This window comes from Sapajus apella, unplaced genomic scaffold, assembly GCF_009761245.1.
Source record: "Sapajus apella isolate SASKATOON/1434 unplaced genomic scaffold, GSC_monkey_1.0 scaffold82, whole genome shotgun sequence".
Lineage (NCBI taxonomy): Eukaryota > Metazoa > Chordata > Mammalia > Primates > Cebidae > Sapajus > Sapajus apella.
This window is the reverse complement of record NW_022437022.1, coordinates 101,921-117,344: the sequence shown is the minus strand read 5'-3', so window position 1 is coordinate 117,344 and position 15,424 is coordinate 101,921. Positions and strand designations below refer to the sequence as shown.

At 41.6% G+C, this 15,424-nt stretch overlaps 1 pseudogene across 1 annotated transcript; it reads left to right on the top strand.

Annotated features, from left to right (window-relative positions):
• Window positions 1-587: 587 nt before the first annotated feature.
• Window positions 588-1,489, top strand: LOC116533381 (annotated as a pseudogene). The gene has a single exon (XR_004261263.1). The product of XR_004261263.1 is annotated as a 40S ribosomal protein S2 pseudogene (transcript).
• Window positions 1,490-15,424: the final 13,935 nt, after the last annotated feature.

The following is a 15,424-nucleotide window of genomic DNA, read 5'->3' as shown; positions in this document are numbered from 1 at the left end:
TCAAAATTGCAAAACTTTACTCTGAAACTATAAAACATAATGAAAAATTAAAGAAGATCTAAACGAAAGGAAATACATTTCATATTCATGAATTAGAATACATAACATGGTTAAAATGATAATACTCCCCAAAATTATTATACAGATTATATGTAATCCCTATCAGAATCACAGCTGATTTTTTGCAGACATTGACAAACTGATTCTGAAATTTATATAGAATTGCAGGGAATCCAGAATGGCCAAAACAATCCTAAAAGCAAGGAATAAAGTAGGACTCACCCTTCCTGATTTTAACATTTATTACAATGCAGTGGCAATCAAGATAGTGTGGTACTTGCGTAAAGAGAGAAACGCAGATTAATGGAATAGAATTGAAAGTCTAGAAGTAAATCCATACATATGGTCAACTGAGTTTTGACAAGGGCTGCAAGACCTTCCAGTGGGGAAAGAATAGTCTTTTCAACAAATTATACTAAGTAGAAATGACAGTCACATCTAAAAGAATAAAGTTTGATCCTCACACAAAAGTTAACTCAAAATGGATCAAAGATTTAAATGTAGCTTCTTCTCCGATAAAACACCAAATGGCGGATGACGCCGGTGCAGCGGGGGGGGCCTGGAGGCCCCGGGGGACCTGGGATGGGGAACCGCGGTGGCTTCCGTGGAGGTTTCGGCAGTGGTATCCGGGGCCGGGGCCGGGGCCGAGGCCGCGGAGCTCGCGGAGGCAAAGCCGAGGATAAGGAGTGGATGCCTGTCACCAAGTTGGGCCGCCTGGTCAAAGACATGAAGATTAAATCTCTGGAGGAGATCTATCTTTTCTCTCTGCCCATCAAGGAATCTGAGATCATTGACTTTTTCTTGGGGGCCTCTCTCAAGGATGAGGTTTTGAAGATTATGCCGGTGCAGAAGCAGACCCGTGCAGGCCAGCGCACCAGGTTCAAGGCGTTTGTTGCTATTGGGGACTACAATGGTCACGTCGGTCTGGGTGCTAAGTGTTCCAAGGAGGTGGCCACTGCCATCCGTGGAGCCATCATCCTGGCCAAGCTCTCCATTGTCCCCGTGCGCAGAGGTTACTGGGGGAACAAGATCGGCAAGCCTCATACCGTCCCTTGCAAGGTGACAGGCCGCTGTGGCTCTGTGCTGGTGTGCCTCATCCCTGCGCCCAGGGGCACTGGCATTGTCTCAGCACCTGTGCCCAAGAAGCTGCTTATGATGGCTGGTATCGATGACTGCTACACCTCAGCTAGGGGCTGCACTGCTACCTTGGGCAACTTCGCCAAGGCCACGTTTGATGCCATCTCTAAGACTTACAGCTACCTGACCCCCGATCTGTGGAAGGAGACTGTATTTACCAAATCTCCCTATCAGGAATTCACGGACCACCTCGTCAAGACCCACACCAGAGTCTCTGTGCAGAGGACCCAAGCTCCAGCTGTGGCTACAACATAGGGTTTTTATACAAGAAAAATAAAGTGAATTAACATTGAAAAAAAAAAAAAAGATTTAAATGTAAAACAAAAAAACTAAAACTCTTAGAAGAAGTCTGTATTAGGGTTCTCTAAAGGGACAGAATTAATAGTATAGATGTATATATAAAGGGGCGTTTATTAAGGAGTATTAATTTACACGATCACAGGTGAGGTCCCACAATAGGCCATCTGCAAGCTGAGGAGCAAGGAAGCCAGTCCCAGCCCCAGTCCCAAAGCTGAAGAACATGGAGTCTGGTGTTTGAGCGCAGGAAGCACCCAGCATGGGAGAAATATGTAGGCTCAGAGGCTAAGCCAGTCTAGTTTTTTCACATTTTTCTGTCTGCTTTTATTCTGGCCAAGCTGGCAGCTGATTAGATTAGATTAGATTCCCCAGTCCACTGACTCAAATGTTCATCTCCTTTGGCACACCCTCACAGACACACCCAGGAACAATACTTTGTATCCACCCATCCAATCAAATTGACACTTAGTATTCACCATCACAAGTCCACCCCTTGTCAGCTTGAGCCCAGACACATCTCCTGAAATCATACATAATCTTCAAACAAAGACATTAATAATAAGGTAATAATAATTATGACTAACATAATACAACTATCCTTCATACAACTGGAAACACACCAATCCCCCACCCAAATGCTATTACATAAAGTTAACACTTAAATCTTATATCACATGATAAAGATAAAAGGAAATAAAATGAAGATATTTTCTTAGTACAACTGTATACATGCACAAACACGTTTTTAACAAAAGAAGGAGGAACTACTCATGACAATTACAATCCTCATTTCTGCAGCTGGTCACGTGGTCATAGCTGGTATTGATGACTACCTTCTACTACCCATTCTGTATTCCCTTTGCCTTCAGCATGCACCTCAGCAGTTTGTTTTTTCTTTTTCCTGGTGGAGTGATCCAAACCTTCATTCTTGAAGAGACTGAGCCATTTGTAGTCCTGCCTGGATTGGGCTGTTGTAGTTTGCCATTGACCTTAATCACAGGGCATGGTAATACTAAGAGACGCCCCTAATGGATCTCCTGTATTCCACACATACTCTTCCTTACCTCCATTGTGGAGTAGTAGACTAATTTCATCTTGATAGTCCGAGTTAATCACCCCGGCCCACACTGTAACACTCTTCTCTTAGCCTGTTGACTTAAACGTAGGAGGAGCCCAAAGCGTCCAGGTGGCAATCTTAACTTCCAGTTTAATGGAATCATTGTTGTGTCTCCTGGTGGCAGTGTTCCTTCCTCTGGAACTCAGAACCCTAGGCCAGCATAGCATAATGTTGTGGGAACAGGAAGCAAAAATTTTGCTAGTGGATCACTACCAGTGATGGTGAGTGGGGCCACTTCTACTCACACACTGATTCCTGGACGCTTGAGTCCCAGCTATGGGAGAAACAATAACCCTATATTGGATGCTGATTCAGATCATATGTGGTCTTCTGTAGAACTTTGCCCCAGCCCTGCAAAGCATTGTCACCTAGTTGCCATTGTAATTGTGACTTCAAAAGGCCATTCTATCAATCCACTGTTCTATCAATCCAGCTGCTTCAGTATGAGGGGGAACATGGTAACCAGTGAATTCTAGAGCATGAGCCCTCTGCCGCATTTCTTTCTTTCTTTTTTTTTTTTGAGATGGAGTTTCGCTCTTGTTACCCAGGCTGGATTGCAATGGCACCATCTCGGCTCACTGCAACCTCCGCCTCCTGGGTTCAAGCAATTCTCCTGCCTCAGCCTCCTGAGTAGCTGGGACTACAGGCGTGCGCCACCATGCCCAGCTAATTTTTGTATTTTTAGTAGAGACGGGGTTTCACCATGTTGACCAGGATGGTCTCGATCTCTTGACCTCGTGATTCACCCGCCTTGGCCTCCCAAAGTGCTGGGATTACAGGCTTGAGCCACCGTGCCCGGCTCTGCCGCTTCTTTAGCCATACAGTGAGTGCAATGCTGTGTGGAATCCCATGACAATGAATAAGGCATCCCGTGAGTCCACAGATGGTAGTCTTAACAGAAGCACTGTACAGAATAGGTAAACCCATATCCGGAGTAAGTGTCTAATCTGGTGAGGACAAGCTGCTGCCCTTTCCATGATGGAAGAGGTCCAGTATGATAAACCTGCCACCAGCTAGCTGGATGATCATCCCAAGGAATGGTGCCATACTGAGGGCTCAGTGTTTAGATTCGATTGTGCCCATTCAGATTGAGGGTGGGTCTGCCTTTCCCAGTCCACTGACTCAAATGTTAATCTCTATTGGCAACACCCTCACAGACACACCAAAGAACAATACTTTGCATCCTTCAATCCAATCAAGTTGACAATATTAACCGTCACAAACCATATGGAGAAATCTTTATGATTTCAGATTTGGCAAAGGATTTTTAGATATGATACCAAAAGCATGAGGAACAAAAGAAAAACAAATTTGACTTCATCAAAATTAAAATTTTTGTGACCCAAAGGGCAAAAAAAAAAATCATGAAAAAAACCCAAGAATGGGAGAGAATATTTACAAATTAATAAGATACCTGCATCTAGAATATATAAATAACTCTGGTAACTCAATAATAAACCTCAAATAATCCAGTTGAAAAATGGACAAAGATCTGAATAGATTTCTCTAAGGAAGATAAGCAAATGGATCATAAGCACTTGAAAATATGCTTGAACGTTAGGGAAATGCAAATCAACCAAAATGAAGTACAGCTTCCTGTCCACTAGGATGACTAAAATGAAAAGGTCAGATAACGCAAATGCTGGTAAGAATATGGAGAAATCAGAATCCCCCTACACTGCTGCTGGGAATGAAAAATATTGTAGCTGCTTTGAAAAACAGTTTAGCAGTTCCTCAAATGATTAAACATGCGTTATCATAGGGCCAATTAATTCCATTCATAGCTATATAACCAGGACAACTTGTGAAGGCAAATTGTGATATCATGAAATATATATTTGGTATTTGATCCAATTTCCCAGCACACAACTTCTGAAATCCTTAGTGTCCCCAAAGTGATGTCTTTTTGTATGCTAATGATTGGCTGATGGTTGGCTTCTCCTATGCAGCTTCAGAGTGGAGACTGGTTAACACAAAAACCAAGGCAAAATTTGGAGTTCAAAATTTTCAACTCACTTCTAGTTCCAGGGAGCGGAGAGGGGCTGATGGTTAAGTTGATCGCCAATGGCCAACGGTTTAATAAATTGTGTCTACATAATGAAGCCTGCTTAAAAACACGAGGACAGGATTTGGAGCGCTTCCAATTCACTTAACATGTGGAGGTTCCTGAAGAATGGAGCACCTGAGAAGGGCAGGGAAACTTTGAGCCCTTTCCTTATACCTCAGCCTATGCATCTCTTCATCTGTGTCATTTGTAACATCCTTCATAATAAACTGGTAAATGTAAGTGTTTCCCTGACTGTTAGCTGCTCTAGCCAATTTATCTAATTAAAGAGAGAGTCGTGGGATTTAAAGCTGCTTGGTCAGAAGTTCCAGAGGCCCAGACCTGCAACTGGTGCCTGAAGGTGGTGACAGTTTTCAGGGACTGAACCCTCAACCTGTGGGATCAGACACTACGTCCAGGTAGAGTCAGAATTGCATTGGAGGACACCAAGCTGGTGTCCACTGCAGAATTGATTGCTTCCTGGGTTCAAGCAATTCTCCTGCCTCAGCCTCCTGAGTAGCTGGAATTACAGGGGTCCACCACCATGCCCGGCTAAATTTCGTATTTTTTTTTTTTTTTTGAAATGGAGTCTTGCTCTGTTGACCAGGATGGAGTTCAGTGGCATAATCTCAGCTCACTGCAAACTCCGCCTCCTGGGTTAAAGTGATTCTTCTGCCTCAGCTTCCTGAGTAGCTGGGATTACAGGCATGTGCTATCACGCCGGGCTAATTTTTGAATTTTTAGTAGAGACAGAATTTCACCATGTTGGTCAGGCTGGTCTTGAACGCCTGACCTCGTGATCTGCCCATCTTGGCCTCTCAAAGTGCTGAGATTACAGGTGTGAGCCACTGTGACCAGCCTAGTTTTATATATTTTAGTAGAGAGAGGGTTTCACCATGTTGGTCAGGCTGATCTTGAACTCCAGACCTCAGGTGATCCATCCACCTTAGCATCCCAAAGTGCTGGGATTACAAGCATGAGCCACCACACCTGGCCCAATAGTTGAGAATTTCAACCTGCCTGGCTTAGTAATTGATAGAACCGTAGGCAGATGAACAGCAAGGATAAAGAAGAGGCAAACGGCATCACCATTCAGCTGGACCCAATTGACAATTGTTGACCACTCCACCCAACGATAGCAGAATAAACGTGCTTTTCAAGTACACATGGAATAGTCACATACACAGAGCACATGTTATGTTATTAAAAGACACTCAACAAATTTAAAAGAACTATGAAGTATGTTTCTAACCCTATAATTTTAAATTAGAAAATGACAAAATAAATATTTTATTAATATTATTGTAAGATAATGTTTTTAATTTTTAAAATTTTAATAGTTTTGGGGGAAACAGGTGGTATTTGGTTGCATGGAAAAGTTCTTAGTAGTGATTTCTGAGACTATGGTGCACCCATCATCCAAGCAGTGTACACTGTACCCAATGTGTATTCTGTTATCCTTCACCCTCTCCCACCCTTCCCCTTGAGTCCCCAAAGTCCTTTATATTATTTCATGCCTTTGCATCCTTATAGCTTAGTTTTTGCTTATAAGTGAGAATATATGATGTTCAGTTTCCCACTCCTGAGTTAGTTCACTTAGAATAATGGTCTCCAGCTCCATCCAGGTTACTGAAAATGCCATTATTTTGTTCCTTTTCATGGCTAAGTAGTATTCTATGTTAAATATATGCTACATTTTCTTTATTCACTTGTGGTTTATGGGCATTTAGACTGGTGTATATTTTTGCAATTGTGAATTGTGCTGCTATAAACATGAGTGTGCAAGTGTCTTTTTCATATAATGGCTTCTTTTCCTCTGGGCACATACCCAGTAGTAAGATTGCTGGATCAAACAGTAGTTCTACTTTTAGTCCTTTAAGGAATGTCCACACTGTTTTCTACAGTGGTTGTACTAGTTTACATTCCCACCAGGAGTAAAAGCGTTCCCTTTTCACCACATCCCCACCAACATATATACTATTATTTTTTTATTTTTAAATTATGACCACATTTGCAGGAGTAAGGTGGTATCTCATTGTGGTTTTGATTTGCATTTCCCTGACAGTTAATGATGCTTAGCATTTTTTCATATGTGTATTGGCTATTTGTATATCTTCCTTTGAGGATTGTCTATTCATGTCCTTTGCCTACTTCTTGATGAGGTTTGTTTGAGTTCCTGGTAGATTCTGGATATTAGTCCTTTGTCAGGTGCATAGTTTGTGAATATTTTCTCCCACTGTGTGGATTGTTTGTTTACTCTACTGATTGTTTTGCTGTGCAGAAGCTTCTTAGTTTTGTTTTTGTTGCATTTGCTTTAGGGCTCTTGGTCATAAACTTTTGTCTAAGCCAAAATCTAGGAGAGTTTTTCTGATGTTATCTTCTAGAATTTTTATTCTTACTTTTAGGTCTTAGATTTAAGTCTTTGATCCATGTTGAGTTGATTTTTGTATAAAGTGAGAGATGAGGATCCAGCATCATTCTTCTACATATGGCTTTCCAGTTATTTCAGCACCATTTTTTGAATAGGGTGTTATTTCTCCACTTTATGTTTTTGTTTGCTTTGCTGGAGATCAGTTGGCTGTAATTCTGGGTTATCTATTATTTGGCTTTATTTCTGGATTATCTGTTCTTTGCCATCGATCTACATGCCTATTTTATACCAGTATCATGCTGTTTTAGTAACTATAGCCTTGTAGTATAGTTTGAAGTCACGTAATGTGAGCCTCCAGATTTATTTTATTTTATTTTTTGTTTAGTCTTGCTTTAGCTATGCAGTTTTTTTTTGGTTTCACATAAATTTTCGAACACCCGAACCCCTAACAGGCCCCTTCTCATTGTTCAACTCCCACTTCTGAGCAAGAACATGCAGTGTTTGGTTTTCTGTTCTTGTGTTAGTTTGCTAAGATTGACTCAGTAGTATTCCATGGTAAATATATACCATTTTTTATTGTGTCTATTTGATTCTTCTCTCTTTTCTTCTTTATTAGTCTGGTTAGTGGTCTATCTGTTTTGTTGATCTTTTTAAAAAGACCAGCTCTTGGATTCATTGATTTTTTTTAAAGAGTCTTTTGTCTCTCTGTCTCCTTCAGTTCTGCTCTGATCTTAGTTATTTTTTGTCTTCTGTTAGCTTTTGAATTTGTTTGCTCTTGCTTCTCTAGTTCTTTTAATTATAATGTTAGGGTGTTGATTTTAGATCTTTCTTGCTTTCTCTTGTGGGCATTTAGTGCTATAAATTTCCCTCTATACACTGCTTTAAATGTGTCCCAGAGATTCCTGTATGTCGTGTCTTCATTCTCATTGGTTTGAAAGAACATCTTAATTTCTGCCTTAATTTCCTTATTTACCCAGTAGTTATGCAGGAGCAGGTTGTTCAGTTTCCACGTAGTTGTGTGGTTTTTGAGTGAGTTTCTTAATCCTGAGTTCTAATTTGATTGCACTCTGGTCTGAGAGACTGTTTGCTATGATTTCCATTCTTTTGCATTTGCTGAGGGATATTTTACTTCCAATTATGTGGTCAGTTTTAGAATAAGTGTGATATGGTGCTGAGAAGAATGTATATTTTGTTGATTTGGGATGGAGAGTTCTGTAGATGTCTATTAGGTCTGCTTGGTCCAGATCTGAGTTCAAGTCCTGGATATTCTTAATTTTCTATCTCTTTGATCTGTCTAATATTGACAGTGGGGTGTTAAAGTTTCCCATTATTATTGTGTGGAAGTTTAAATCTTTTTGGAGGTCTCTAAGAACTTGCTTTATGAATCTGGGTGCTCTTGTATTGGGTGCATATATATTTAGGATTGTTATCTCTTCTTGTTGCATTGATCCCTTTGCCATTATGTAATGCCCTTCTTTGTCTTTTTTGATCTTTGTTGGTTTAAAGTTTGTTTTATCAGAGACTAGGATTGCAACCCCTGATTTTTTTTTCTTTCCATTTGCTTGGTAAATATTACTCCATCCTTTTATTTTGAGACTGCTTGTCTTTTCATGTAAAATGGGTTTCCTGAATACAGCACACCATTGGGTCTTGAGTCTTTATCCAATTTGCCAGTCTGTGACTTAAAATTGGGGCATTTAGCCCATTTACATTTAGGGTGAATATTGTTATCTGTGAATTTGATCCTGTCATTATGATGCTAGTTGGTTATTTTGCCCGTTAGTTGATGCAGTTTCTTCACAGGGTCGACGAACTTTACAATTTGGTATGTTTTTGCAGTGGCTGGTACTGGTTGTTCCTTTCCATGTTTAGTGCTTTCTTCAGGACCTCTTGTAAGGCAGGCCTGGTGGTGACAAAATCTCTCAGCATTTGCTTGTCTGTAAAGGATTTTATTTCTCCTTTGCTTATGAAGCTTAGTTTGGCTGGACATGAAATTCTGGGTTGAAAATTCTTTTCATTAAGAATGCTGAGGTTTAGGAACAGCTCAGGATTGCAGCTCCCAGTGAAAGCGCAGAGGGTGAGTGGACACCGCATTTTTATTGCCCACAGACTAGGAAATTCCCAGGTGGAGAAGCTCCACAGGTCACCAGCGCGGCTGTTTCGGCCAGTGCAGCTGTGCCAGCCGGCACTGCTGCTTTGCCCCACGCGGCTGCTTTGTCAGCGCCCCGGAGCAGCGGTTCTCTGTACAAAATACACCGGTCCAGGTGCCCTTTTGGCTGGCGATTGGAACCACAGGAAGTCACCCATTCATCTGTTTAAAAAGGGGACTGAGCAGGGAACCAGGACAGTAGATTCCAGGGCAAAAAAAAAAAAGTGCCACAAACCTCAGTGCTGCTGTTTAAGCCAGCGCAGTGAGTGGCCGCAGGCGAAAACAAACAGACCCCGGCGCCTCTTCAACAGGCGACTGGAACACCAACTTAAGAAAGGCTCTGAGGCAGGGAGCCAGGCGATCAGGCTCGGCTGGTCCCACCCCCACAAAAGAACAGCAACAAGAAACTCTGGATTGAGAGTTTCACAGCAAGCGCAGCTGAACCCGGGACGGTCCAGCTCTGTGAGGGAGGGGCGTCCGCCATTACCGAGGCAGCCCACCACGAGGGAGGTAGTTGGCCAATGCTGAGGCAGCCCACCATTGCCAAGGCAACCCGCCACAGCAGAGAGACTCCACCTCAACAGAGGCGGGCCACCATTGCCAAAGCAGTTCTAACTACACCCATATAAACAGGACTGCAGGGAAGTTCACTGAGCAGCTGGGCGGAGCCCACAGCAGCTCAGCAAAGCCTCTACAGGCCGACAGTGACTAGGCTGCCTCCTTGCCGGGCAGGGCAAGTCTGAAGGGAAAAAAAAAAGAAGGCAGCAGCATAACGGAAACTCATAAATAAAGCCCTAAATCCCAGGGACAGAGCACCTGGGAACAAAAAGCAGTTTATGAGTTCTGCTGCAGGAGACCTAAACGTACCTACCCAGCAGCTCTGAATGAACAACAGAGCTCACAGCTCACCATTTGAGCTCCTATAAAGAAGAGACCATCTCCTCAAGCAGCTCCCTGACCCCTATATATCCAAAGAGACACCTCATAAAGGAGAGATCAGATTGACACTAGGCGGGTTTCCTTCTGGGACAAAGATAGCAGAAGAAGAAAACTGGTAACAACCCTTACTGTTCAGCAGCTGCTGCAGGTGAACCCCAGGCAAGCGGGGCCTGGAGTGAACCTCAGAAGACCTACAGCAGAGGGGCCAGACTGTCAGAAGGAAAACCAAGAAACAGAAATAACCTCATCATCAACAAACAGAATGTCAATCTGGAAGATTTGAGACCCAATCTGAAAGCCAGCAACTACAAAGTCGACAGGTGGATAAATCCTTAAAGATGGGAAGAAACCAGCGCAAAAAGGATGAAAACACCCGAAACCAGAACACCTCTCCTCCTACAAGGGATCACAACTCCTCACCAGCAAGAGAACAAGGTTGGATGGAGAACGAGTGTGATGAAATGACAGAATCAGACTTCAGAAGGTGGGTAGTAAGAAACTTCTGTGAACTCAAAGAACATGTTCTAACCAAATGCAAAGAAACTAAGAACCTTGAAAAAAGATTTGATGAAATGCTAACGAGAATGGACAAAATAGAAAGGAATATAAGTGAATTGATGGAGCTAAAAAATGCAACACGAGAACTTTGCGAAGCATGGACAAGTATAAACAGCCGAATTGACCAAGCAGAAGAAAGGATATCAGAGGTCAAAAATTAACTCAATGAAATAAAATGGGAAGGCAAGACTGGAGAAAAAAGGGTAAAAAGGAATGAACAAAATCTCCAAGAAATGTGGGACTATGTGAAAAGACCTAATCTACTTTTGATAGGCATACCTGAATGCGACGAAGAGAATGAATCCAAGCTGGAAAATACTCTTCAGGATATTATCCAGGAAAACTTCCCCAACCTAGCAAGGAAGCAAACATTCAAGTCCAGGAAATACAGAGAACACCACAAAGATATTCATCAAGAAGAGAAACTCCAAGGCACATAATCGTCAGATTCACCATGGTTGAAATGAAGGAGAAAATACTAAGGGCAGCCAGAGAGAAAGGTTGGTTTACCCACAAAGGGAAGCCCATGAGACTCACAGCAGATCTCTCAGCAGAAACCCTACAAGCCAGAAGAGAGTGGGGGCCAATATTCAACTTCCTTAAAGAAAAGAACTTTCAACCCAGAATCTTCTATCCAGCCAAACTAAGCTTCATAAGTGAAGGAAAAATAAAATCCTTTGGGAATATGCAAGTACTCAGAGATTTCATCACCACCAGGCCAGCTCTATGAAAGCTCCTGTAAGAGGCTCTACACATATAAAGGAACAACAAGTACCAGCTCAACTAAAGGGCAAAACACCCAGCTAGCACCAAAATGGCAGTATCAAATTCACACATAACAATATTAACCCTAAATGTAAATGGACTAAATGCCCCAATCAAAAGACACAGACTGGCAAATTGGATAAAAAGCCAAAACCCATCGGTGTGCTGTATCCAGGAAACCCATCTCACATGCAAGGATACACAAAGGCTCAAAATAAAGGGATGGAGGAAGATTTACCAAGCAAATGGAGAGCAAAAAAAAGCAGGAGTTGCAATTCTCGTCTCTGATAAATTAGACTTTAAAGCAACAAAGATCATAAGAGACAAAGAGGGACATTACATAATGGTAAAAGGATCAATGCAACAAGAAGAGCTAACGATCCTAAATATATACGCACCCAATACAGGAGCACCCAGATACATAAGGCAAGTTCTCAATGACTTACAAAGAGACTTAGACTCCCACACAATAATAGTGGGAGATTTTAACACCCCATTGTCAATATTAGATAGATCAACCAGACAGAAAATTAACAAGGATATCCAGGACTTGAACTCAGACCTGGACCAAGCAAACCTAATAGACATTTACAGAACTCTCCACCCAAAATCCACAGAATATACATTCTTCTCATCACCACATCACACCTACTCTAAAATTGACCACATAATTGGGAGTAAATCACTCCTCAGCAAATGCAAAAGAACGGAAATCATAACAAACAGTCTCTCAGACCACAGTGCAATCAAGTTAGAACTCAGAATTCAAAAACTAACCCAGAACCGCACAGCTTCATGGAAACTGAACAACTTGCTCTTGAATGTTGACTGGATAAGCAATGAAATGAAGACAGAAATAAAGATGTTCTTCGAAACCAACGTGAATGAAGACACAACATACCAGAATCCCTGGGACACATTTAAAGCAGTCTCTAGAGGAAAATATATAGCAATAAGTGCCCACATGAGAAGCAAGGAGAGATAAAAAATTGACACCCTATCATCAAAACTGAAAGAACTAGAGGAGCAAGATCAAAAAACCTCAAAGTCTAGCAGAAGACAAGATATAGCTAAGATCAGAGCAGAACTGAAGGAGATAGAGACACAAAAAACCCTTCAAAAAATCAATAAATCCAGGAGCTGGTTTTTTGAAAAGATCAACAAAATAGACAGACCACTAGCCAGATTAATAAAAAAGAAAAGAGAGAATAACCAAATTGATGCAATAAAAAACGATAAAGGGGATATCACCACAGATTCCACAGAAATTCAAATCATCATCAGAGATTATTACAAACAACTCTATGCACATAAACTAATAAACCTGGAAGAAATGGATAAATTCCTGGACACTTGCCTCCTCCCAAGCCTAAACCAGGAAGAAGCCGAAACCCTGAACAGTCCCATAACAAGGTCTGAAGTTGAGGCAGCAATTAAGAGCTTACCACCCAAAAAAAGCCCAGGTCCAGATGGGTTCACATCCAAATTCTACCAGACATACAAACAGGAGCTGGCATCATTCCTTCTGAAACTATTCCAAACAATACAAAAAAAGGGAACTCTTCCCAAATCATTTTATGAGACCAACATCATCCTGATTCCAAAACCCGGCAGAGACTCAACAAGAAAAGAAAACTTCAGGCCAATATCCATGATGAACATAGATGCAAAAATCTTCAATAAAACACTGACAAGCCAATTGCAACAGCACATCAAAAAGCTTATCCACCATGATCAAGTCGGCTTCATCCCGGGGATGCAAGGCTGGTTCAACATACGCAAGTCTATAAACGTAATTCACCACATAAACAGAACCAAAGTCAAAAACCACATGATTATCTCAATTGATGCAGAGAAGGCCTTTGACAAAATTCAACAGCCCTTTATGCTAAAAACCCTCAATAAGCTAGGTATTGATGGAACGTATCTCAAAATAATAAAAGCTATTTATGACAAACCAACAGCCAATATCATACTGAATGGGCAAAAACTGGAAGCATTCCCCTTGAAATGTGGCACCAGACAAGGATGCCCTCTCTCACCACTGCTATTCAATATAGTATTAGAAGTTCTAGCCAGAGCAATCAGGCAAGAAAAAGAAATAAAGGGCATTCAAATAGGAAAGGAGGAAGTCAAATTGTCTCTATTTGCAGACGACATGATTGTATATCTAGAAGACCCCATCGTCTCAGCCCCAAATCTCCTGAAACTGATAAGCAAGTTCAGCAAAGTCTCAGGATACAAAATCAATGTACAAAAATCACATGCATTCCTATACACCAATAACAGACTTAAAGAGAGCCAAATCAAGAACAAACTTCCATTCACAATTGCCACAAAGAGAATAAAATACCTAGGAATACAACTAACAAGGAATGTAAAGGACCTCTTCAAGGAGAACTACAAGCCACTTCTCAACGAAATAAGAGAGGACACAAACAGATGGAGAAACATTCCATGTTCATGGTTAGGAAGAATCAATATCATGAAAATGGCCATACTGCCCAAAGTAATTTACAGAGTCAATGCTATCCCCATCAAGCTACCAATGACCTTCTTCACAGAACTGGGAAAAAACCACCTTAAACTTCATATGGAACCAAAAGAGAGCCCGCATAGCCAAGTCAATTCTAAGCAAAAAGAACAAAGCGGGGGGCATCACACTACCAGACTTCAAACTATACTACAAGGCTACAGTAATCAAAACAGCATGGTACTGGTACCAAAACAGAGATAGAGACCAATGGAACAGAACAGAGGTCTCGGTGGCAACACAACATATCTACAACCATCTGATCTTTGACAAACCAGACAAAAACAAGCAATGGGGAAAGGATTTCCTGTTCAATAAATGGTGTGGGGAAAGCTGGCTAGCCATGTGCAGAAAGCAGAAACTGGACCCCTTCCTGACATCTTACACTAAAATTATCTCCAGATGGATTAAAGACTTAAACATAAGACCTAACATCATAAAAACCCTAGAAGAAAATCTAGGCAAAACCATTCAGGACATAGGTGTAGGCAAGGACTTTGTGACCAAAACACCAAAAGCATTGACAACAAAAGCCAAAATTGACAAATGGGACCTAATCAAACTCCACAGCTTCTGCACGGCAAAAGAAACAGTCATTAGAGTGAATCGGCAACCAACAGAATGGGAAAAAATTTTTGCAGTTTACCCATCTGACAAAGGGCTGATATCCAGAATTTACAAAGAACTAAAACAGATTTACAAGAAAAAAACTAACAAACCCATTCAAAAGTGGGCAAATGATATGAACAGACACTTTACAAAAGAAGACATACATGAGGCCAACAAACATATGAAAAAATGCTCATCATCACTGGTCATCAGAGAAATGCAAATCAAAACAACGTTGAGATACCATCTCACGCCAGTTAGAATAGCGATCATTAAAAAATCTGGAAACAACAGATGCTGGAGAGGATGTGGAGAAATAGGAACACTTTTGCACTGTTGGTGGGAGTGTAAGTTAGTTCAACCATTGTGGAAGACAGTGTGGCAATTCCTCAAGGACCTAGAAATAGAAATTCCATTTGACCCAGCAATCCCATTACTGGGTATATATCCAAAGGATTACAAATCATTCTACTGTAAGGACATGTGCACACGAATGTTCATTGCAGCACTGTTTACAATAGCAAAGACCTGGAACCAACCCAAATGTCCATGGACGATAGACTGGATAGGGAAAATGTGGCATATGTACACCATGGAATATTATGCAGCCATCAAAAAACGATGAGTTTGGGTCCTTTGTAGGGACATGGATGAACCTGGAAACCATCATTCTCAGCAAACTGACAGAAGAGCAGAAGATCAAACACCGCATGCTCTCACTCATAGGTGGGTGTTGAACAATGAGAACACATGGACACAGGGAGGGGAGCACTACACACTGGGGTCAGTTGGGGGGAAATAGGGGAGGGACGGTGGGGGGTGGGGAGCTGGGGAGAGATAGCAAG